Source organism: Sphaerodactylus townsendi, linkage group LG08 (genome assembly GCF_021028975.2).
Source record: "Sphaerodactylus townsendi isolate TG3544 linkage group LG08, MPM_Stown_v2.3, whole genome shotgun sequence".
Taxonomy (NCBI): Eukaryota; Metazoa; Chordata; class Lepidosauria; order Squamata; family Sphaerodactylidae; genus Sphaerodactylus; species Sphaerodactylus townsendi.
In genome coordinates, this window is record NC_059432.1 from 64078587 (window position 1) to 64102992 (window position 24406).

A 24406-nucleotide genomic window follows, 5' to 3' on the forward strand; every position below is an offset into this window, starting at 1 on the left:
TACCCCTTAGCTGCAGCCAATCAGAACGTTGGAAAAACTGAATCTGCGTAAACTGCGCAAACGTATGCAAACTACTTAAAATGTAAATGCTCATGTAAAAAATGCAAATAAACCAGGGGCTCATGCATAATTCACTGCAGTTCTTCCTTCCGGCCTGAACGCACTGACGGGCAGCCGTACGAAGGGAGAAACTAGGATAAAAACACCCTGTGATATAAGATCCTAGGTCTATCCCAGGATACTTTGTCTGTAGACAAAATTTTGCCTTATTTTGTCTGTATTTTGCCTTAGACTTCAATGTCACAGAATGAGAAAAAGAGCAAATTGTCCACATTAGAGTTTGTGAACAAGGGCTGTGCAAGGGAAACAAACAATCAAATGCAAGGGCTGTGCAAAGGAAAGAGAATTCTGTGAAGGACTCTAACAGAAGGTTGCTTTTCAATTTAGTTTTCCCTTCTCAGGATGTCTGTAAAGAAATCAAGAAATGATGAAAGATGCTCATCTTTGCAGTGTGTGAATTGTTCAGAAACATTTCTGAAATGTTTAACAGTCCAGCTTCAGAGAGAGTTGCCAGATATGTACATATAATTTGCCTCTGACTACCTGCACAACAAAAAGATGGGCATCCTTCCCAGCCTCTTCTCTAGAACATTAGTAGGGCCAAGTAACATTAGAAGCAGCTTCATATAGCTATAGACTATTGTGACAAGCAATTATGATGAATTGCGCTACAGAGCAGGAAATCCTGGCTGAGGGAGAGGAAAGGTTGGGGACTGAGACACAACACTCAACTTGGCCAGGCATCCCCAAGGGGGAAAAAATGCATGTAATGGATATTTCCTCTCATTCTGAGCTATTACATGGGTCAATTGGAGGTACTGGGGGCTGTGGCTGAAATGATGCAATCCCAATAAGCCCACAGCAAAAACAGCAAAATACAGAACCACCAACAGAAAAGAGAGCTTCTGAATGTAGGCCCTGTAAGGCTAAGCTTAATTCCACATTCTTTTTTTCTACTGTGCTACCCAGTGTCTACTGCGCTACCCAAGCCACAATGTGGTTTTTTGGGGAGAATTTTATGAAATGGGTGAAATCAATTTATAGATTGTAATCAGCACAAATAATTGATACTGGAAATTTCACAAAACCATTTGAGATACAGAAAGGAGCAAGACAAAGTTGCCCACTCTCCTCTCTCGTGCATATTAATTCTGCAAGTACTGAATAGAGACATAAGACTTGCTGAGAAGATTGGCAGCCTAAAAATTATAAAGAGGCTTATAAATTAAGATCATTTGCTGATTATTTGGGGGCAGTTGTAGAAAACTCTTTAAAGGGTGCTGAATTTTTAATGCTGAAACAAAGAATTTGGTGTATTAATGGGATTTAAAATTAATAAACAAAAAACAAAGGTTTTAACAAAAATATGAATTTGCTAAATTAGTAAAAGGTTTTAAAGCTGAAAAAAGGTGAAATCTGGGTATTATGTTGACAAATATGAATTGTATGTTATTTCAAAATAACTAGATATGTTAAAACATGGAATGAAGTTAAAAAGCTCTGTCAAGGTGGAATAAACTCCACTTATAGTTTCTAGGAAGAATTTCTGTGATTAAGACAAATGTACTACCAAGAATGTTATTTTTGTTTCAAACAATGCTGGTGCTAGCAAATAGTATTTCATTTTTGGCAGAAGGATAAATCAAACTTTGTTTGGCAAGCGGAAAAAACCTTGGATTAAATGTGAAATATTACAAGATACAAAAAAACAAACAAAGATGAAGTGTAGGTTTATCTGATCTGAAACTATATTTTGCTGGTTGTTGTTTGGTTTGGTTGAAAGAATAGTTTATGCTGAGAAATAGAAGATTTCTTGATTTAGAAGGACATGATTTGAGATATGGATGGCATGCCTATTTATGCCATGATAAGGTTAACATTAACTGTCTGCTAGGCAATTAATGTTCATTTTGACACCTGATGAAATCAGGCTTAGAAGTAATGACTGAGATAATAGAAAGCACTGGCATGGGTACCAGCAGGATGTCCATGGCTGTTGTATAACAGATCTACTATGCTCCTCCTAATGTTTGCAGAAGCAGGGACAAAATAGTATTCCTTCATAAAGGGACCTAATGGCCTGAAGCCTGAGGTAGCAGACACTGAGAGGTAATAGCTATAGATACCGATGAATGGAACAGTTATACCCCATGGCTAGTGATGGAGAAGTGGCTCAGATATCTGCCCCTGAGCCAGGAACAGTTGCCATAGTAAAAGAAGTAGTCTGCAGCCCTAAGAACACTTTCCTTGGAGTAAGCCAGTTGAGCCAAATTGGAATGACTTCTGAATAGACCTGCTTAAGATTTTCTCCCATAGACTCCAGGTCTCTCCACTATAGCAGATCAGCAGGTTCTGAGGAGTGCTGAGTTTCTCATGACTCTGCTTACTCACTGGCTGGCCTTTGACAAACTACTGCCCTTTAGCCTAACATACCACACACGGTTGTTATGAGGCTCAATGGGCTTTCCACAAAAAGGGGTAAAATAGAAATGTAGCCCAAAAAGTCTGTTAAGTGAAGACGGGATCCTTTCACTATCAGGAAAGTTGAAAAGTATATCAGAGGACTCACAGATGAAGCCTCAACAAAGGACACTGTGGCAATGGTCTGGCATCCTGCCCTGGAGCCCACCTGAACTGCCAGCTGCTTCAGTTGACTGCAAGGTTGTGCTAAACTGCAGCTCTCTTACACCATCTGGTGGCCAAATTCAATCTGGATGACCACAGATTACCCCCCCCCCCCAAGTGTGAAGTTCAAGACCTCTTTACTCCACATCCTAATAATTTCAAGCTCTCTCTCCCGCCTCCTTGGGAAACTATCCTGTGTGCAGGTTTCCTAGTGGCAGCCAAAACCAACATTGACAGGCCATTTTGTTTTACTACTGGATGACAAAAAAGATTTTTTTAGAAAAAATATTCGCTAATGTATTCCATTGCATAAGAGTTCCATGACAGAAAAAAAGACATATCGCTGTGGCATCACCAAATGTAGATTGGAGTAATTCTGCACAGGATTTCATTCATAGCTTCATGAATCTGAATTATTTCCCTTTCACTACCTAGAATACAAGATCAAAATCCTTTAGTCCTGGCTGTCGCATTCAAACCAGAGAAGTGTTTGATGCTTCCCCCCCACACACAGAGGCCCCTTCAACACATGCAGAATAATGCACTTTCAGTCCACTTTGACAATTGTTTGCAAGTGGATTTGGCTATTCTGCGCACCTGCAAAGGGAATTGAAAGTGCATTGTTCTGCATGTGCAGAAGGGGCCAGAGAGAGACTTTTACTCCAGAAGAATTCAGTTTAAAAATGTAATGTTCTCTGTTTCTATAGCAGTACAGTGGATTGAAGTTCCAATTCCACCCATCAACATCCGTTAGGAGGTGGGAAAGTTTACCTCGTTACTATTCTTAGTCATTCTAATAACAAGCATGACAGAATGGTTTAAAAGTATGTTAAGTGGTAAGCAATCCTCTTCAAGAGATTTTAATTATGTGTCCCTACATTATAAAGAAGTCACATGGAAACTGTGGCTGGAAGGCAAATGATGGAGTAAACTAACTAATCTGGACAAACCAGAAATAATGATTCAAAAGGGAAAGCTGCCTCAAGCAGAATCAACAGTATTTTTAAAATTTACTTATAACCTTTAATGGCATAGAAGAATCAACAGTAAAGCTTGCCTAAATTGGCCAAGATCCTTGCCTAAATTGGCCAAACAACTCAATTCATGCCTGTTGCCTAAAATTTAAGATGTTACATTACTTGTTTCTTTAAATGAATGCTTACCTTTAAAATCACACTCCCCAAAACACTTTTCAAAAAACATTTTTAACTTTATGAAACATATGAAATTATGTAGAACTCCCATGTCTGTTATCATTGTACAGGTTTCCCAGTCTGATTCACAGTCGCTGCAAATCTTGCTTGATCTAGCGTATCTTCTTGCCATGCAAGTAAAGCAAACAAAACCTGGGAAGCCAGATGAAATATTACAAGAAGGATTCACACTTGAGCCTTCTTCCTGTCTCTAAGCCTAGCTGAGCCCTCAATTGGACCATTATTTCCATTTCTCAGAATGTTAGCATTTTAGTTACAAAACTGTGCAAATAAATGACATTTCAAAGAAATATCCCAGGTTGACTGTGATAGAAAACAGTAAAATGTTTGAACCTGGGTGCTCATTCTCCTCTCCCTATCACAGTGTTTTCCTTATAAATTCCATTCCCTTCAGGGCAGTCCCCGTCCCGGAGATCACCGGCATGGAGTGTGTCGGCATGGAGTGGTTGGCCATGGAGAGGTTGGCGGTCCTTCTGGTGTACCGGTCGCCTAGTGAACCGGGGGACGGCCTTCTGCGGCTGCTAGAGGTGGTGGCTGACTGGGCGTTGAGGTTTCCCAGGCTTATTGTCCTGGGTGACTTCAATGTCCATGTCGACACCGCCTCATGTATGGCGGCTACAAGGACTCTAGTGCATCATCCATGGTGCACTCTAGGCCTCCTTACTGAAATTCTGGCCCCCACCCATGAGGCCGCCACACGTACTGGATTTGGTATCTTTGGGTTTGCGACTTAATCTGGTCGTATGTCCTCTATTGATAGAGTGCCGCTTGGTCCCGATCTATCATCTAGTGCCCTGAAGCTGCAGTTGACATGCTGCGCCAGCCTTGGTTCCAGGGCGACGGGCTTCGATTTATGTCCCTACCACAGAGACTTATGGATCCAATTGGTTTCCTGAATGCCTATGGGACCCTGAACCTACCGGCACACCTCGATGAGCAAGTGGAGGATTAAATTCCCCGCCTCTCTGATGCCATCGAGACTGTTGTTTCTCGGCGTTCTTTTCATGCGCCTGCTCACGGCATGGCTCAGCTTTATGGTATACAGAGGAGCTGCGCGCAGATGGAAACGGGTGCTCAGGACGCTTCTAGAGCGAAAGTGGAGGAAAGTTCGTGACTAAGCTGCGCCGCTTTAACATCCTAGAGTAGGACGCTTATGAAAGTTTTCCTATAAGATGGCGACGAAGGAAGGCGTAAGAGGGCTTTCTTCTCTTCCTCTCCTCGCATCTGCCAGCTCTCGTCCGGCCTCAATTGTTTCGGATAATTCGCATCTTTGACCTCTTTATCATGAGGGTTCTACAAATCGTGGAATTGGCTATTAGCTGTGGAGGCATTTATGAGCTTTTTTGCAGACAAAGTCGCGTACATACTTCCGGCCAGGACCCCTCTTCCTGGACACCTTTAACTTACATATTTAGTGAAACTGGAGGCTCCCTTTGCTGGGTCTTCGGTGTTCCCCTTTGTTTGGCCCGCTTTTCCCTTTGCTCTCCTGGGAGCTGCTGTTGACAGGATCTTTGGCTGTTGTTAGGACTCTACTACTCTGTCCTCTGGATCCGCAGTTCTTCCTGGCTAATTAAAACTTGCCGTCGGAGGAGTTACTTATCCTCCTGTTGAAGATCATCAACAATGACTCTTCTTCGGAGCAAGGAGTCTTTCCAGATGGGGTTGAAGGAGGCAGTGGTCCGCCCACTTTTGAAAAGACTTCATCGTTAGATCCTGAGAGTCTTGGCCAATTACCCTACCCTGTCTCAATTTTTTTCGCTTCTGGGGAATGCCGTAATGGAGAGAGTGGGTGTTGGAGCAGCTTCAGGGTTTCCCTGGATGAAACATCAGCCTTTTGACCCCTTCCAGTCTTCTCGGGGCTTCAGTGCTGGGCATGGGACGGAGATCGGTTCTCGCCGCTGTCACTGAGATACGCTTCCAGATGCAATCCTTGACCGAGGCGGGATCGTATGCGCCGCTGGTGTTGTTAGGATCTCACCGCGAAGCGCTTGATATGGTCGCATCACTTAACCTTTTGGCCCACCAGCCTACGCCTGGCCGGGGTCCGGGGCACTGTCCTTCAATGGATTGTCTCGTTCCGGGCTAGTCAGCAAGTGTGGTGTGGGGACAAAGCTTCCCAGAGGTGCCCGCCCATTGTGGTGTGCCTCAGGGGGCATTGTTGTCCCCACTGTTATTTAACATTCCATATGCCACCTCTTGCTCAGTTGGTACAGAGCTTTTGGGCTGGTCTGCCATCAGTATGCGTTGATGACACTCAGCTCATTCCCTGTCGATGGAGGCGGGAGCTGTCACCACCCCTGCGTAGCTCTACAAAGCATTGTTTTGAGGCGGTCGCTGGTTGGTTACAACAGAGCAGGTTGCAAAACTTAATCCATCGAAGACGGAGATCCTCTGGCTTGGCCGGGGGGGAGAGATTGGGGAATTCCAGCCGCCGGTGTGGGGGGGGGCCGCGCATTGGTTTCACCTCCTCCGTCCTGGCAGTTCGGGGGTCCACCTGGATTCGTCTCTTTCTCAATGGAGACCCAGGTGGTCTATACAACCCGGGTTGCGTTTCCATCTTCTCGACCAGGCCCGACTGCTGGCTCTCTTCCTCTCCAACGCTGACTCTAGCCACTGTGATCCATATGCAACGTCACCTCCAGGCTAGACTATTGTAACTCGCTCTATGCGCGGCCTTCCTCTTGCGTCTGATTCGGAAGCTAAAACTCGGTCCAAAATGCAGCTGCACGCCTGCTCACAGAAAGTGCCATCTGGGGATCATATCCAGCCTGTGTTGTACCCTGAAGCTGCATTGGCTATTCCCAGTGGAGTTCCGAATCATCTTTGGCTGTGTTGGTGTTGACCTTTAAGGGCCTTTACGCCGGCCTCGGGACCTCGGGTACTCTTCGGGAATCAGCGATACCCCTGATATAATCCTGAGTCGACCTCTGCGCTCAGCAGAGGCTCTAGCATTTACTGGAGATCCCCTGGCCCTCAATTATGCGGTTGGTTCTCTCCACTCGGGCTACAGGGCTCTTCACGCCTCTGGCCCCCCTGCCTGGTGGAACACTCTACCAATTAGCTGTCCGGGCCCCAAGGGACCTTTGAGAGTTCCGTAGGGCTCTGCAAGACTAACATTGTTTCCACCGGCCTTCGAGAGATCTCAGCAGTCAGCTTGAGGGTGCCCTGCTTTCATCCTCCCCCCTGCTGTATAGGGTCCCTAACATCATCGGGACCCATCATTCTTCTTGGGAGGGTTGCATATGGGTTCGTGGGATACTGTTTTAGAAGGAAAATTTTAAACTTTTATATGTTTATGTTTATATATGCTTTTATATTGTTCACCGCCCAGAGCCCTTTGGGGATAGGGCGGTATATTAAATCAAATAATTAATAAATAAATAAATAAATAAATAAATAAATAAATAAATAAATAAATAAATAAAAGATTTCTTGCAGCAACAGAGCCTTCTTTGAAGAGCAAGAAAAGTCGCTGTCCAGGGTACTGAAACAGCAAGCTGCTCAAATTCCACCTCAAGAATGAATGCTTTGGTTAGAGGAGGAGGAGGAGGAGGAGGAGGAGGAGGAGGAGGAGGAGAGGGAGAAGGTCGAAGGAGGAGTTTGGATTTATTCCCTGTCTCTTCTACCTGTAAGGAGACTCAAGGTGGATTACAAGCTCCTTTCCCTTCCTCTCCCCACCTTGTGAGGTAGATACGGCTGAGAGAGTTCTGAAGAACTGTGGCTAGCCCAAGGTGGTTGACCAGAGTTAGGATGTTCCCTGAGCCAGCTGCACCCACCACATAACACAACAAGTAGGCAGGGCATCAAGGCCAAGTGGTACCTGCTGGTAACCCCACAGGTCAGGTCAGCAGCAACTCTGCCCTTTTTGAGCTCGCACAGGCAAAACAGGTGGCCTTTTAAGGCAGCGGGGAAGGGCAAGGTACAGGCAGAGGAGACTTGTACTGGGAACTCAGGCTTCTGTATTTACTGTGGCCCCTGGATCCCCATTCCATGTCACCAGCATTGGATGAGTCTAAGGCTGCCTTCGTGTGCTCCTTGAAAAGGCAGGACTGAGACAGCTGAAGAGGAAGGGCCAGACCTCTGCCTTGCAGGCAGGGAAGAGGGGTAGGTAAAGGAGAAGGGAGTCTGAGTGAATCAAAAACCCCTTCTTCCTGTGGCTCACTTCAGCCCTAGGGAGTCAGAGCCTGACACTCGTGTTAAGCCTACATAAAGTGAGTGTATTGTATTAATATTCTTGCCATCTGTGAAAAGCACACACATATTTTCAGTGATTTTTCAGATCACTTTGCAAAAGATGCAAGGCTGTTTTCAAATGGCAGAGAAAACAGGGATCAGATCTCCATTCCCAAGCAGACAATCAGAGGCCTCCTCCCTCTGACCCACTCAGAGTTGAGTACAGTGTGGATGTGCATTTGGGGAAAGGGGAGAATGAGACACACTGCCCTGGACGCCATGAACAGAAAATGCTACAATATAGATGGACATGTGTGTCTAGATGCCATCTGAACTGACATGTTATCCATCTCCACTGAGTTACTTTCAATGAGATGTCCTTTCAGATACACATCCTGCCCCTATTAATCATATATAACCAGAAGTGGTTCAGGGCAGACCACAGCCCTGAAGGATAATAAAATAACCAGTTCAGTATGGCAAAATACAGATTGTCATGTGGTTGCTGGAGTAACAGAGATACCCCTCCCCCCACCCCACAGTTCAAGGCAAAGGGAAGGATACTACTCAGCAGTGATGCAATGACGTTGTTGATTCTAATTGGATATAAGACACCACAATTTCACTAAATGATCTCTGTTTGCTATGTGATCTTAGCCACAGAAGATAGAACAACTTAGAATGACAGTTAGGAGGTTATTAGGATTGCAACACTGGCTTGAAAAAATATGACAGATAGCTAAAATAGGGGATATTGAGGAAGCTCCTGAAAGCTCATGTCTCACACTGAAGTTCAAACTGGATGAAAAATCAGGACAGCAATCATTTAAACAGCTTGCACATTGCCAGCCCACTAAGGACTGCTACAACTACCTTAATGACACATATTTAGGCCAAGGTAAGATTCTTGGGTTAACATGAACACAAAAGATTCAAGTTGAAATGAAGCCCAAGCACTCCTTCCTTACCTAATAAAAAGGTCTTTTAACTAGAAATATTTAGCAGAGACCAAGCAGTTGGAACCTTTGTGGACGACACTTTCTGCTTCCATTTCCAGGCATAGCAAGTAAATTCAGGTGCTCTGGAAAGCAACTAAAGCATTTTGATCATCGTGCAAGCTCAAAGACTGTATAAATCATTATAGTGCAATGGAAATTGCACAAAGTTAGCAGAACTACCTTCACAAAGGTAATGACTATGGAATTTACACTGAAGATACAAAAGATATGATACATGAAATCCTTAATTTTGTTTTTCAATATTGCTTTGCGTGTATACACAAAGGATGACTGCACTCAAGAAAATGAATATATACAGTATAAGCACAGGTCCATGTTTCTCCATACTCATGCATTTCACATATTCGTCATATCTTTCTTGGACTGCAGCAGAGATATCTGTTTTTCAAGCATGGGATATCAAAGGTAGTGAGAGTCAGACTAGAAAGATCAGGATTCAGGTCCATACTCTGCCATAAAGTATACAGGACCGACCACCTTCTCTCTCTGCTGCATAATAGCTGAGACACATGTCTGATATTTTGTAGGACATCATTAGCAAGAAACAAAAGCGGAAGACTCAGCCCATCTCTTGTTTGTACAATGTTTTCAGCAGCTGCATGCTGTTCCCCTCAATTCAACTTCAGAACAAGAGAGCATATATAGCCCCCTCAGCTTCAAAGCTGAACGGCAATGACCTGCCATTTCATTCTTTTTATTTTCAAAGAAAATTTGCATTTGGGGGAGTGTGTATCTCCCTCCACATTCTGAAGCCTGGCATACCCCAGGTAATTAAGGCAAATGTGAGCATGTGTGCATGTTCAGTTTCTCACAGACAGAACGAGCATACTTTGCATCCCTCCTTCCCTGGAGTGAACATTTATTCATATTTCCTTAAAAGGGAAGAGGCAAAACAGTAGCAAGATTGTCTCTTGATCAGTTACAGAGGAATATGATAGTCCATTAGTGGCTCTGGATCTAGACTTGCAAGTGCATTATTCTAAACAATAAAATACAGCTGGGACACATTTTTGATCATGCAGAAAAGTCCTCCATTTATGTTTCCAATAGTTATAATGGAAACAACCTACTTGATGGGGATATTGGTCGGGGGGAGGGGGGGGGAGAAAACTGTGGAATGTTCCCAGTTCTGCTTTTGTTTGCTCTGGAATTTAATGTTTTGCCCCACTCTCTCTCTCTGCTCTTTGTACTTCTAATGCATTAGCCTTTTTGTCCCCTACTTCCTCTTGTACCTCTCCAAGTGGGAATTCAATGGTTTCATAATGTGTGCTGCAGTCACTGGAAGGAGTTAATTCTGTGTTTCATTCAACACCTCTGTTACCTAACTGAAGCACATTTATTGATGAAATCCTACCTGCTGCTCCAGAGGAATTTGACACCTAGTGTCTCTGGCAGCAGGCATAGGTAAGAATATAGGGGCACTCGAGAGAACTGGCATAAAAGGATACTGCAGACTAATGTAACCATCCATGGAGGCAATTGCTGTGATTCCTAGAAAATACTTTATCATCAGTCAGTTGCCTGTAGGAATTGCCCCACACCACTGTGCAAATTTGCACTCATTGCCCCACACCACTGTGCAAATTTGCTAAAAACCATTGCTGCTTAAATCTAAATTATTATATCCAGTCCTCTTGAGGTAAACTGCCTGAGGGACAGCAAAGAAGTTTACAAAAGTGCCCAGGACTCTCATGTGCAGGGCTACCTGCAGTGGCATAGCACCCATGGGGTGGGGTGGGGATACTCCGGGCAGAGCAGCAGCAGAGGCATGGCCGGGCTGTGGAGGGAGCATGGTGGGGGAGTTCTGGGCAGGGCGGTGGCAGGCGACGCCACAGCAGGGGTGCAGGGCATGTGCACGGGGCGCAGTTTGCCTTCGTTCTGCCTCTGCTATCCTGGGGTCTCTATTCTCGAGGCTATTTCGTTGGAATGGCTTATTCAGTCTCCACAGCTGCTATGGTGCTACAGAGTTCTTGAAAACTATTGGATCCTTCCCAGGCCTTCTCTTCTTCCCTTTCTTTCTCCGCCCATCCAAACATACCAATGCTTTGAGGATTAGAGGATTGATGATACACTGAGGAGAAAGGTGTGCCCAGAGCCCAGACCAAGTTCTCTCTCCATTATCACAGCAAACTAGTGCTGCTTGGAATTGCTGCTGCTGGCTTGTTGTGGGGAGGAAGGGAACCCCTGGGCTGAGTCTCTGTCCTCTTCAACAGTATGGTAGCTTCTGCTGCTGGGCCGTAGCACTGGGAGCTAGGGGTACCTTGGAACAGCTGCATTTAGTCCATATTGCATCACACTGCAGCCAGGCACTACAGTCTGTTTGTCTGCCTAAACCAAAAGAAATATCTGGCCCAGCATCAACTGAGTCTAGCAATATGCAAACCAGCTGACAGTTTCCAAAACAAATGAGCAAAGCATACACATTCACATTTTCCCCAACACAAGAAGTCAAGCCCACACAGTTCAAATCAGATGGTTAAAAATGGATTTGATGAGCAATTGAGAGAACCGTCTCAGCAATTATCTATGGAGCAGGGAAGGGAAAAGTGCATGGACTGCCACAGATAGAAACCAGTATAGATGCAGAGAAGCCAGCCATTCTGACACAACACCAGTGGCAAGACAGAGATGAGCCAAGGTAGTAGTACCCCTTATCCTCCCCTGAGGGCACCACCCTAATTCAGATCCCCCCCCGCCCCGCCCAGTTGCTTTCCAAGCCTAAATTACACACCAGAAGTTTCAGGTATGGTATATCAGCGTCACCTGTGGCTTGAGCAGACACAGTGAGCTTATTTCTGAACTCAGTGTAGAGACAGGGACTGTCCTTGGTGCTGGCTGATTTGGTGCAGTTCCAGGTTTTATTTCAGAGAGTAGTAAGTGGCTTTTGAAACAGAAAAGGCAAATCCCAGAAATGCTCATTTTAGAAATGCCAGAACTGGGGGTTTGTGTTCCAGGGTGGAAATCTGAAGGGTCAGTATAAATCTAGTTCAGCAACATCAAAAGATTGTGGTAAGCAAAATAATTAGCCCCCTGCCTATCTGGAGGGGACACTTCTGAGGACTCAGGAAAGACAAAAAAAAATGGAGCCACAGCAAAGCAGTCACGGTAGATAAATGCGGATGGCCAAGACCGGGAGAGTATAAAGGACAGAGGAGAGATATTGAGATTGGGAAGGAAGTGAGGGACCATTTCTCCATGCAATCCCCACCCATCCCTGCCTCTTGCCAAAGGACTTTCCATTCCATTCCAACACTCCACCTTGGCCTAGCCTTTAACACTCCCTTTCCACCAGCCCTCCAAGCCCCAAGCTACCTTCAATGCCGCTGAGGATCTTGAAGCACTTGGTGGTAAACCAGTAGGACATGACAAGGAGGATGATAATAAGGGAGGCATACAGGAGGCTGTCGCTGTGTGGGGTTTCCTTCTCCATGTCTCCATGCCCCCCTTTGCCTGGGCTCCCCTCTTCTTGTTCCGCGGGGTGCCAGTCTCTTCTGGGTAAATCCTGAGCTCTCGGCTGTGCGCATGAACCAGGTTCCCCAAACCAATTACATTAATTGTTCTCCTCCAACACATGGCACCTGTCTAAAAATAACTGGCTGGCCCGGGGGGGAACCTAGTGGGGTAAGCTCAAGAGGCGGAACAAAGAGAAATGGAAGGTAAGCAGCTGGGGCAGGATTGGACCCCGCTGCAAATTTCTGGATGAACTAGATACAATTTTCACACTCTGAACAGTGGAGTCTGTCCCGCAGCTAAAACTGCTATCCTCTTGGTTCTTCCTATGGTCAGGTCATTATGTTTTCTATCTGAGCTTTAATTAGTGAACTGGATTATATTAAATTGCTTTTAATTAAACTGCATGTTAAATGAACGCAAATTAATTCTAGTTGTTCTTCGGTACTCTAAGAGGTAATAACTATCCAAAGCTCACTTTAAGGAAGATGTGGGAGTCAGAAGCAACTAAACTGACTCTTGGCAGTTGCTGTCTCCTTGACCTGATCAATTTAATTCCCCCTCCATAGTCACTTCTTGCTTCCTGCCACTGCTAACTCCATAGAGGTTTTGGATTTCTTATCCTGAAATACAGGAAAGCACAAGCGGAGATTGCTTATGCCACTTCCAGGGAGCAGAAGGGCCACTTGGGAATGGTGTACCAATTTAGATGCATTAAGATGCATTGTAAGTGCAAACCTGCTCATAAGTTATGCCTGAAATTTCAAGAGCAATAAAAATGCAGCCACTAAGATTCATCCCGCTCCTATATACTCGTAATCTTTGCACCTGAATCACAGCAGCAATGAAAGGGTCAAATGACACAGTCAAGAGGGTAGAGAACATAAATGTCAAGAGGCTTGAAAGCAGTACCAATGTCAGCAAAGATGGAAAGAAGCGACTCCTTCATTAAAATGCTGCAATACAAGGTTTCTGATCACGCAGAACTCTTTCTCATTCTTAGATGTTGAAGGGGAAAGAGGCACAAAGAGGTCCGCTTTTTACAATCCATGCAATGAGCAGGATCTTCACTTTTAAGGTTAACAATATTATTGGCTTTATAAAGTAAAGCAAACAACAATACAGGCACCTCAATTAATTGGTTTGAAATTTATATCCCAGACTTTCAGCCCTGCAGAGTTCACAAGACAGCACATAGAAAACTACAATATAAATTGAAAACTGAAAATGTTTTCTTACAAAAAATCATTAAAAGCTCCAGTTTAAAAACAAGCTAAAATCCTGGGTGCAAGCCAGCGTTTTAGCTTTGAGGTTAACGAAAGCTTATTCTAGGCAACCAACGTCTATCTGGACATAAAATACAGACGAATGACTCTTTTTTTTTGCTATCAAGTCACAGCTGACCTCCAGTTGGGATTTCAAGACAAGAGATGTTCAGAGCTGGGTTTCCACTGCCTGCCTCCGCATCAGGCCCTTGGTATTCCTTGGAGGTCTCCTATTCAAATACTTGCCAGGATCGACCCCTGCTTCATTTTGGGGATTTGATGAGATCAGGCTAGCCTGGGCTATTCAGTTCAAGGCACAAATATAGAAATGCATATCCTATCCATAGGGGGTTCAAGGCAAGAGATGTTCAGAGATAAATGCTACAAAAACATTTATATCCTGCCTTTCCTCATGGTTCAAGGGGGCTTACAATAATAATTTAAAGCACTTTCAACATTAAAATAAAATAATTTAGAGGCAAACCCCAAATCTCTCTGCCCCTCTCCTTTTATCAGATGCCTGCCATTCAAACCCCTCACAACTCCTGGCAGGTCTTCCAGATCCTCCTGGAGATCTCAAAGGAAAGCCTCCCACCTCATCAGGGATTCTCTTCCACGGAACCACATGGAGAAGTCTCAGGTTCTGGCTGATGCCAGACAAGCTTTCCTAAGTGGCAGGATAGCCAACAGATGGCTGTCTGAGTTTCATAGTTGGTGCACAGCGACATATGGAAGGGGACCATCATGAATAAGCACACTCCAGTTTTCTCCTGTATGTTATTCAACTCCTTCCTTTCAGGGCAAACCATAGTTACACTGTTGTTTCTAAAACAGACCAATCTGGTTTGCTCTGGCTATTTAAAGCAAAATTATGAGTATACAAATCTGCCTTATCCCAAGTCAGGCTACTGGTCCATTTAGCTGGGTATTGCCAACTCCAACTGGAAGTTGCTCTTCAACTTAAGGTCTTTCCTAACACTTGTTACCTTTAACTGGAAGTACACTGAGCCACAGCTCTGTTTGATTAGACAATATTTAATTCTGGCTTGGAAGCTAAATTGCTCTGTAACAGGAAGTCAGGGTGAAAAGGTGAGCATCCCAGCAAAGGAGGGAGAGGGAAAGGATAGCATCAGCCCAAAGCTCAGATCCAACAGCCTATGCCAATAACTCATATGTGAAACAGAGAGCACTGCCACCCTTTGACCTATATACCCTTCTATTTCACTGTAGCTGAGTGGGAATGAAAACCTCTAACTCAGCTCCTGTCCCAAACACATGTTGCTGCAACTGTGCTGCTGTCACCTTTGCACAAGAACAAGATGACAAGAACAAGGTGCTACTGTCCCACTTTTATTACTCTATCTTTAAAATAAAAGTAGGAATGTTCACACAGACCAACACACACTCACTCACACATTGCCCGCCAGTTCCTGGTGAGACAGCAGGGCCCAAGCTAAAATTAACCAGTCACCCACCTGCCTGGGTATAAATAGCAGCCAGAGCTGCTGCACATAGGCAGGGCTTCAAACTCAGACAATCTCTTGTGCCATTGCTAATGCACAAGCCAAAGACTGCAAGCCTTGGAGCCCTGCTTCAAACACGGTACTGAACAGCATGGGCACATCAAGTGGCATGCTTCAAAAAGCCATTTGTGTTAGATATAAAAAAAGATCCTGTGGAGGCCCTTGATTGCTTCCATCTTCTGAAAACTCTATAGAGCCTGGAGGTAAATTAGAAGGTCAGCTGAGAGCTCTGGACAAACTTGTTTCATAGCCCATCATAGTCCCCTTCCAAGAAGTAACCGGATTAAGCACCTCCCCACTTAAACATTTTTCTACGCTCTACCATGCAACTACATCACAAAATGTACTTTTGCTCTCATGCAAGAGGTCAAACTAATTTCACCAACACCCTCCCACAGTTTTACCTGTAAGCAGTGGTGGGATTCAGCAAGTTCGCACCACTTCGGCAGAACCGGTTGTTAAAATGGTGCTTGTAAACAACCAGATATTAAATTATTTGAATCTCACCACTGCCTATAAGTATAGATGAATGTGGGTAAAGTGGACCTTTCAACAGGCATATAAAAGCAATGGAGTCCCTAAAACATGACTTAGAAGCCATGGGCATGTGAGTCCCCTAGCAGAGACACTCCATATTCCTGACACATCTCATCCAGTTGTGGCAGAACTCAGGGAATGAGGATCCTGCATTGTCCACAGCACAGCTTTCTCTCCCTTTTGCAGCTGGGAATCAACTCACCTGGGTGACCTGACCTGGCTGCTGTAACGATGGATATTATTATTTCTAAACTCTCCATGAGGAGAGATAAATTTAGGTCACCGTTGAATCTTATTACTGAGCTGCTAATCAGAGTGGGAGCTGATTATTAATAAAGCACAGTCAAATATTGGCAAAAGGCTATTTTTGGTCCAGGGGTGTTAATTGACTGAGAATCTGTTCTCTTTGCCCAACATCACATAGTCCAGGGAAGCTGGGGGTGGGGAGTCCTCTCTGAGAGGGAAAGCCAATGTTTAACTTGGACTGGGGCTCAGTTCTACAACCAGCTTTCCATGTCACAGCTCAGCTTTGTAACATAATACAGAACAAGTTGTATATTAGAGCTACAGTGGGCTCATCAGTACTCACTCACTCACACACACACACACACACACACACACACACACACACACACACACACACACACACACACACCCAGTGCGACTCTGGAGTCAGCCGAAGCAGACACCCCCCAACCCCCAAGGGCCCGACCTGATCAAATCTCATTTACGTCATATCCTGCACTCATAACAAATCAGTTTGACAACCCTGTATTAGAGCATGCTTTGGGGCACATGCAAAGATATTTTACTCCTGCAGTAGGGAGGAGAAAGAGAAGCTCAGTATCAGCGAGGTGTTCTGACTGACATGTTTGTGTTCAGTGTTTCCACTTTGGACTGATCAATGCCAACTCTCAGTGGGTTCTGGTTGCCTGAACTATTGTACTCTAAGGCTGCATACATGCTAGATAGGCAAGAGAAAGCCTTTGAGCCTTTCTCCAGGAGGAGTTCAAACAGTCAGGGTATATGGGGAGGCACGGGCCTCTTCCACACATGCAGAATAATGCACTTTCAATCCACTTTCACAATTGTTTGCAAGTGGATTTGGCTATTCTGTACAGCTGCAAAGTGCATTGAAAGTGGATTGAAAGTGCATTATTCTGCATGTGCGGAATTACACAGGGATTACAGCTTTTCCCCAATAAATAGGCAGTGCTAACCAGCTCACATGTTGCTTGCATCCTCTGGCAAGTAGGCACAACTGCAGAGACAGAGAATCACAACAATGTCACAGAATGTTTACCAAATCTGTCACCTTCATGTAATATGCCTCTTTCCAAGCTGTTTATATTCCAAGCCAAATGATACTCTAGAAAGCAGTATTGCGATACTTAGAACTGCTCTGAAAACAAGTGTTTTCTCCTCTTTATGTAGCATGGCCTTCTCATCCCACACCTTAAAATCTCACTGCTGCAAAGGCCCCCAGTGGTCACAAAACACATTTTGAAGCGGGATACCCTATTTGGCACCACTAATATGCCTTTCAAAATGTTTCCCCCTTTGGAAATGAGGGAGGAAGAAGATTCCACAACCAAATTCCATGTCAAGATACAGACTTCATAGCCTCTTCTTTCCCAGTCATGATGACATCTGCATGGGACCACAGGAAATCATTGTATTCAGTTTGCAAATTTGAGCTGGGCCTTATTTTCTTCTAAACCTTTTGTGTACAGCATCTGGTTGCATTATCATTTGGCATGCACTTACCATCATCACTATTACTATTCATTATTAATAGAATATAGATATACAGTGGTACCTCGAAAATTGGTGCCTTTGACAATCGTCAATTTCAGAAATTGACGATTGCCACATGCCAATTTCTGCCCTCGAAAATCGCCAGCTGCCTCGATTTTCGGCGGCCACCAAAGGTACACAAATGCTGTTGCACATACACAAACGATGTTGCGTGTGTGCAAACGGCGCTTGTGTGCGCAAACATTCGTGTGCGCAAACGGCATGCCTCAAAATACGCCGTTTTCGAAAATCACCGATAATCTCTGGAAGGATTATCGGTGATTTTTTAGGTACCACTGTACTGGGATTAGCAGCAATAACATCATACCATTCACTCTTCCAGCCACAGGTGGCAGCATCACTCAGACTCCCAACTCAATGCTCCATATCATGGAGATTCAAATTCAATTGTTGTTCCGCTGTCCCACCCCCAAGCAGTGAATTAAAACACTCCAGTAGTCAACAGACTTTGTTGTTTCTGTTATCTGCTCAGGGAAAAGTACCTAATTAGCCAGAAGAAACCCAACCATAGTGAAATGAACAAAACGAAGATGCAAACTTGCCAAATCAGTGATGCACATTATAGGATGGAGTGGGAGGGCACAAAGCACAGCAGAAGAACACCTGGATTGTTTATTCCTCAACTGAAAAAAATGAGCAAAAGGTACTATTCCTGTTTTCAAAAGTCAGTCCAGACATTCCATAAAAGAACTGCACAAACAAAAATTGTGTCTGAGACAACATTCTGCTGCAGGTCAAATTGTCACTAGACTGGGAAAGGACTGGGGACCAGGGACCTAGGAGGCTCATCCTGAAATGCTTGCCCCAGCTGCATGCAGAAAGGTTGCGATGGAGTCTGATCTTCTCCTGTGCTTTGAAAGTACCTAGAAACTTGTCTTGGCAGCAGAGATGCCACTCCAGTGCTCACTGAAGAGTTTGGGGTCCAACAGCAACATGTAAGGGGCAGACTACGCGAACAGGAGTCTCCTTCCAATCAGTGACCCTGATTGGAAAGGCTAGAAATGGTGTCTGAGAAGGACCACAGCATGAGGGATTCTAGAAGACAGCATACATGAGAGCTTTCCTAAGGCAGGTGGTGGGACCAACAGGAAGTCACAATCCACAAATGAGGGGAATAAGTCAAGCAATGGTCCAGTGTTTCGGGTACAATTCTGTTTGAAGAACAAAATTTCCACCTGGAAATGGTAAGGCCTGATTAGGAAAAGGGGCATGGGAACTGATGCATCGGACATCTGAAACTGAGAGAGTCTGAAAAGGAAATCACATGTGGACATCTTCAGTTCCCAGCTGGTCCTGGTGGCACCGCAAAGTGAGGAACTGCAAACGGACCTTTTCACTGGATCTGAAGTCCCAATTCTGACACTGAGCCACCACAGCATGTGCACACCATCCTAATCTAAGCATCACTCAGCTTTTCCATGTCCCTGTCCAGATCCATCAGGCATATGGTACCAAAAGCTGATTAAATACATGTTTGCTTCTTACCTGCCCTGCTCCATAGGGCAGGTTGGGCCCCCAGCTAAAGAGGAAAGGGCAGATTCTGATCACTGTATCCCCACCTCCTTTGTGTTTCACTGCAGAGGCCATTATGTTAAAGGACACTTCCCCAAATGCACCTGGTCCCTAGTCCATTACCTGGGCAGCCTACTAAGCCACACATGTACAGGACAACCCCATCCTTCCTTGTGAACCTAGAAGCTCCTACCTTGAGAAAGTGTCCCAGTGACAAACTGGTAGAAGAAACGGATCGCCCGCCCCAGCTGCTTCTTGCACCGTTGTTGGCAGTGAGTCATGATGCCAGACCACAGTGGCAAGGGGGTGCTTGGCTGAGCTTTTTTGCCAGACCCTCAGTGCTCAGACGTCCCAGCCAGAACAATTTCCGGAGTGGCACAGCAAAGTTCGGACTCCCAGCAAACTCTACGGGGGGAGAAGAAGGGCCCTTGTGCCGGGTAATCCTGCAGGGACTGGTGGTGCCAGAGGCACTGTCTAAACAGCTGCTGGGTCGCCGAGATGGCAGCGCAGAGACACGCCCAGAGCTCGGCTCCCCAGCCAGCCAGCCAGCCAGCCAGCCGGAGAAAGTCCCAGCCCTGCCCGGGGATTCTGGGTTCCGGGCAGTCCAGCCTGAAAACTTGCAGGATCGCAAGGCCAGTCCCGGCGGGGCAAGGAGGAGCCGCTGCAACCCGGAGTCGCTCCGCAGAAGCGCCGTGGGGGGTAGTCTCTCCTTGGACTGGCCACGCTGCAAAGTTGCCGAGAGAAGCAGCGGGGAGCGGGAAGTGAAGCGGGAGCCCCGGCGGCAGAGGCTTCGCGGAGGGGGCCTCCCAGGCAGCCGCCCAGAGGAGTGAGGAGGGGGCCCGCCAGCCAGCCAGTCAGGCAGCCCGTGCCCAGCCGCGCGGATGGAGGTGTCTCCTCCTCGGTCCTCTGCTTCTCCTGACATCTTCTCTGCCACACCCAGAGCTCCCAGGAAGCGAGAGGCAGGGCTGGTTGGCAAGGCGATGGTGTGACTCCCCAGGCCCTGCTGACCAATGGGGCTCTGCCTTCTCTTAACTCCTTCCCCGAAAGCAGAAGGACAAGGAGGCCCCTTCCAGGGCAGGGCTCACTCAGCCCCGCCGAGAAGAGCGCGGAGAATCTCGGGATCACGTATCTGGGACCAGTGGCATTGGGGACCCTGCAGCTGGGAAAGGGGACGGGGAACCACCAGGACAGCCGCGGACAGCGGAAGGGGAAGGATGACCAGTAAGGCAGAGAATTACGGGACAGGGTTGACAACCTGTTTGAGACTCAGTAGCAGCATCTGCAGCCATAAGGCTTTGCAATACTTAGCAGGGGATGTCCTGCAAATAACAGGCAATTACAGGGACAGTGTGATGTCGTGTTAGAGTACTGGTTGCCTTTGGGGAGACCTGGGTTCAAATTCCAGCTGGCAATGAAAGGTAAACATGGGCCACACAGACTTTTCTCAACCTATGTCACTTTGTTGGGTTGTCGTGTAGCCAAATGGAAGAAGAGAGAGCCGTGTATGCTGCTCTGGAGGAAGGATCGGAGGGTATCACATCCAAGGTAAATCACAGATGAGTTTACTGTCTGATGCCTGCTTATAAATTCAATTTGTGGCAACTCTGACTCTATAGAGCACTACCTACCTACAGTTTTATTTGTTACAGATCTTATTTATTTTTATACACACACACACACACCCCTCTGAAGATGCCAGCCACAGATGCAGGTGAAACGTTAGGAACAAGATCTACCAGACTACGGCCACACAGCCCAGAAAACCCACAACAACCTCTTGACAGTCAGTTTTTGTTGGTAGCTATTGTTGGAAGTACTAATGGTTCTTTTGTTGTATACTCTGATTGTTTTACAAACAACCACAGCTATTTTTCTGACCTTATGGTTATGCTTAGGGCACCTTAGGCAAACAGAAAAGGTGGTGATGTAAACTTTTTAAGCAAATAAATTACACTCAAGATCTTTAATGGCATTAAAAATAATAAATTCTTCCTTGGACTAGACTGCCCAAAATGTTCCTAGAGATTGCATATTCCCTTTGATAGTAAATTGTCTGGTATCCAAGCCATCCGCTGCCAACACAAGAGGGCATGGCTCCTCCTACCTCTTACCCTCTTCCTCCCTTGCAGGTCTCTATAAGTTGGCTGTGATTTTCTGGCACTTTCCACACACACACCCCACACCACACCCCACACACCCACACACAAGTGATGCCTGGGCTAAACATTAGTAGCCCCTCTTCTTCCACTAGATGTCCTTCTTCTCCAACATGTTATTAACGTCCAGCTGGGAGGGCCCCAGGCATGCACAGAATGTTGTGATCCTCTTAAGATGACATTTCATTATGGTGCACTTTACTCAGCTTGTATTTTGACTGTAAGGACAGGGGGTGAAACAGCACGTCGGGCTTGGGAGCCCACACAATTGGCAGAAGGGAAAAGCCAATAATGCTCAGCTTACTCAGTGACTGGAAATTTTATTTATTCATTTATTTATTTTGCATATAGCCCACTATTCTCACAGAGGTTCAGGCTGGATCTCTTTCTCTCTCTGAGTATATATATATATATACTCAGAGAGAGAAAGAGATCCAGCCTGAACCCGTCCAAGGCACACAAAAATGACGAGATAGCAGGACTTCCTGCTGCCTCCAAGCACCCTCAACCCCGCCCTGGACTCCCCCCTCCCACCCCTTCCTGCTCCCCAAGCCCCACCCCCCAGCCTCAGTGCTTATAAAAGAAGGTCTCCAAGGCCGGGACTGCAGTCTCTTCTGGCCTGCCCGGAGGGGAGAGGCTGCAGGCCGCCGGCTGGGAGCCCAGCCGGCAGGGGGAGTCTGGGGGGAGGTGGGCACCCTAGACCTTGCCCATGTCCATGGTGACATGGGCGGGGTTGAGGACAGTGGGGGCGGAGCTGTGGGGCAGAGCCTGGGGGCAGGACAGAGTGGGGCGGGGCAGAGCCTGGGGACCGTCCTGGAGACAATTTGTCTCCGGGCGCCATTTACCCTTGGTACACCTCTGGTCCACTGGACACAGACTTCCCTCTGTAATACACCTTTGAAGATGCTAGCCACAGATGCAGACAAAACATTAGGAACAAGATCTACCAGACCACGGCCACATCCCGGAAAACCCACAACAACCAGTTGAATCCAGCCGTTAAAGCCTTTGACAATACACTGACTATCAAGAAACAATTCATATCCTATTAGTGCAGGATTCTATCATATGAAGGAGGACTATCTTACACACCTTATGAAAGACCATCACAGTTGAGGTGTTACAAACCATCTCTTGAAGGCCATTCTGCAACACAAGGGCAGTAATTGCAAAAAAAACCCCAACCTGAGTAAACTGAGATGTGCAAGGGAGAGAGAACTAAGGGGAGGGAACTGCTGATTGGACTGTAATCATCTCATGGGTTGATACAGTCCTTCAGCCAGGTTTTAATTGTGTGGGCAGGAAAACAAGAATGCAGATTGCCTCTACTGTTGTCAACCTCCAGGTGGTATCTGGAGATCAGCTGATCTTCAGACTACAAAGAAAAAGTTTTGGAGGCTGGACTCTATGACATGTTGAGCTTTCTCCCCTCCCCTCCCCAAACCCTGCCCTCCCTATACTCTAGCCCCAAATCTCCAGAAATTTACCAACCCAAAACTGGTAATCCTACCTCACAGCCATCTGTCTCAGTAATCTCCATAATGAAATCTCAGTGCATGACCCCACACTTGCTTGGCTTCTGCTTCCATGTCAACACAATAAAAATTACAACGTGTGGATATTCTGGCTTTCAGAACATTTGGAATATGATTCTGACACTCAGCTGTGAACTAGCACCTCTTACTTCCCTAATGGCTGCAAAAGTCCTTTGGCTTGCCAGTTACTCTCATGGCTTGGCATCCCTTTCTGTCGAGTACTGCAGGTTCCACAGTGCCATGCCAGAGCCCATTCCCACCCAGGGTAACTGTTCCACTAATCCCACTAATGTTGATCCCTGGTTGGCTGATGCTGCAACATATGCAGTGGCCTAGTGCCAAATGCTTCTTGTCCCCCAGTTGGCTCACATGTTGAGCTGCTGTTTAATTACAAAGATAAACTCTAAAACAACTCCCAAATCTGCCTTACGCACAAAGCCTTTGTGTAAGTAGTTTAATATTTCACATGCCCCCAAGTCATAACTCAAGGTTGTAAAAGGATCGAAGGCTGTATTGACAATGAACGTTTACATCCATTTAACACAGGGGTATAATGTGGGTGGGGCAAGTAAGGGCTCTTCACCTAGACGCCAGTTGCCTGGGGTTGCACTGGCAGTGACTGCCCCCTCCCACTGCCCCTGCTGCCACTGCAGCCAAAGACTGCTGCAAAGTCTGTGATTGTCTTTAACTTAGTTCCAGGCAAGCAGCCAGGAAAAGACTGAGGGTGGGGCCAAGGACAGGGGAAGGCACCCTCCCTGGCCTTGCCCCCACCCCCAGCCCATTATGCACGGAACGCTTACTTTGGGGCTCTCAGCTGCGCAGTGCAGCTGTAAAGTAGTCTCCTTGAGTTTTTCTGTCCGAGGCAAAGATGTACTCGCTGGCAAATCTCCCCCATTCTAGCAGCGAAGAAAATTAAAGTCACGCAAAGTGGTGTTGCTTGGTGTGGGTAGAATGGAAATTGAAAGCAGGGCTCAGGGAAATACATCTGTGCAAGAAATCTCACTGCAACAGACATTTGCCCCTGCTGCACTGCAGACACCTGGTGCATAATGGGCCCCAGTCTCCTCCTGGGCCAGCCACTCGCCTGAAACTAAATTAAACATAATTGAACTTAAAGTAAACTCTTCAGGCTTCTTATGCAGCTGCAGAAGTGTGTGTGTGTGTGTGTGTGTGTGAGTGAGTGTGTGAGTGAGTGTGTGAGTGAGTGAGTGAGTGAGTGAGTGAGTGAGTGAGTGAGTGAGTGAGTGAGTGAGTGAGTGTTGTCCCTCATGCCTCTGCCGCCACAGAATAAGAAGCCAAAGAGTTTCCTTTAAGTTTAATTAAGTTTAACTTAGTTCCAGGCAAGTGACCTGGAGGAGACTGGGGGCAGAACCAATGCCAGGGAAGGGGTGCCCAGTCCCTAGTCTCTTCCTGCGCTTCCCCCCACCCCCACCTTTGCAAAGGTGGAATTGAGCTTTGCAAATGGGAGGTGTCTATGGAGACGGGGAGAAGTTTCCTGATCTTCACAGGCACTCTGCTG

At 46.2% G+C, this 24406-nt stretch overlaps 1 protein-coding gene across 2 annotated transcripts in view; it reads right to left on the reverse strand.

Annotated features, from left to right (window-relative positions):
- Positions 1-24406, reverse strand: part of KCNIP2 (potassium voltage-gated channel interacting protein 2) — a 126069-nt gene that overhangs the window by 44649 nt on the left and 57014 nt on the right. The gene's annotated exons all lie outside the window — the stretch shown is intronic.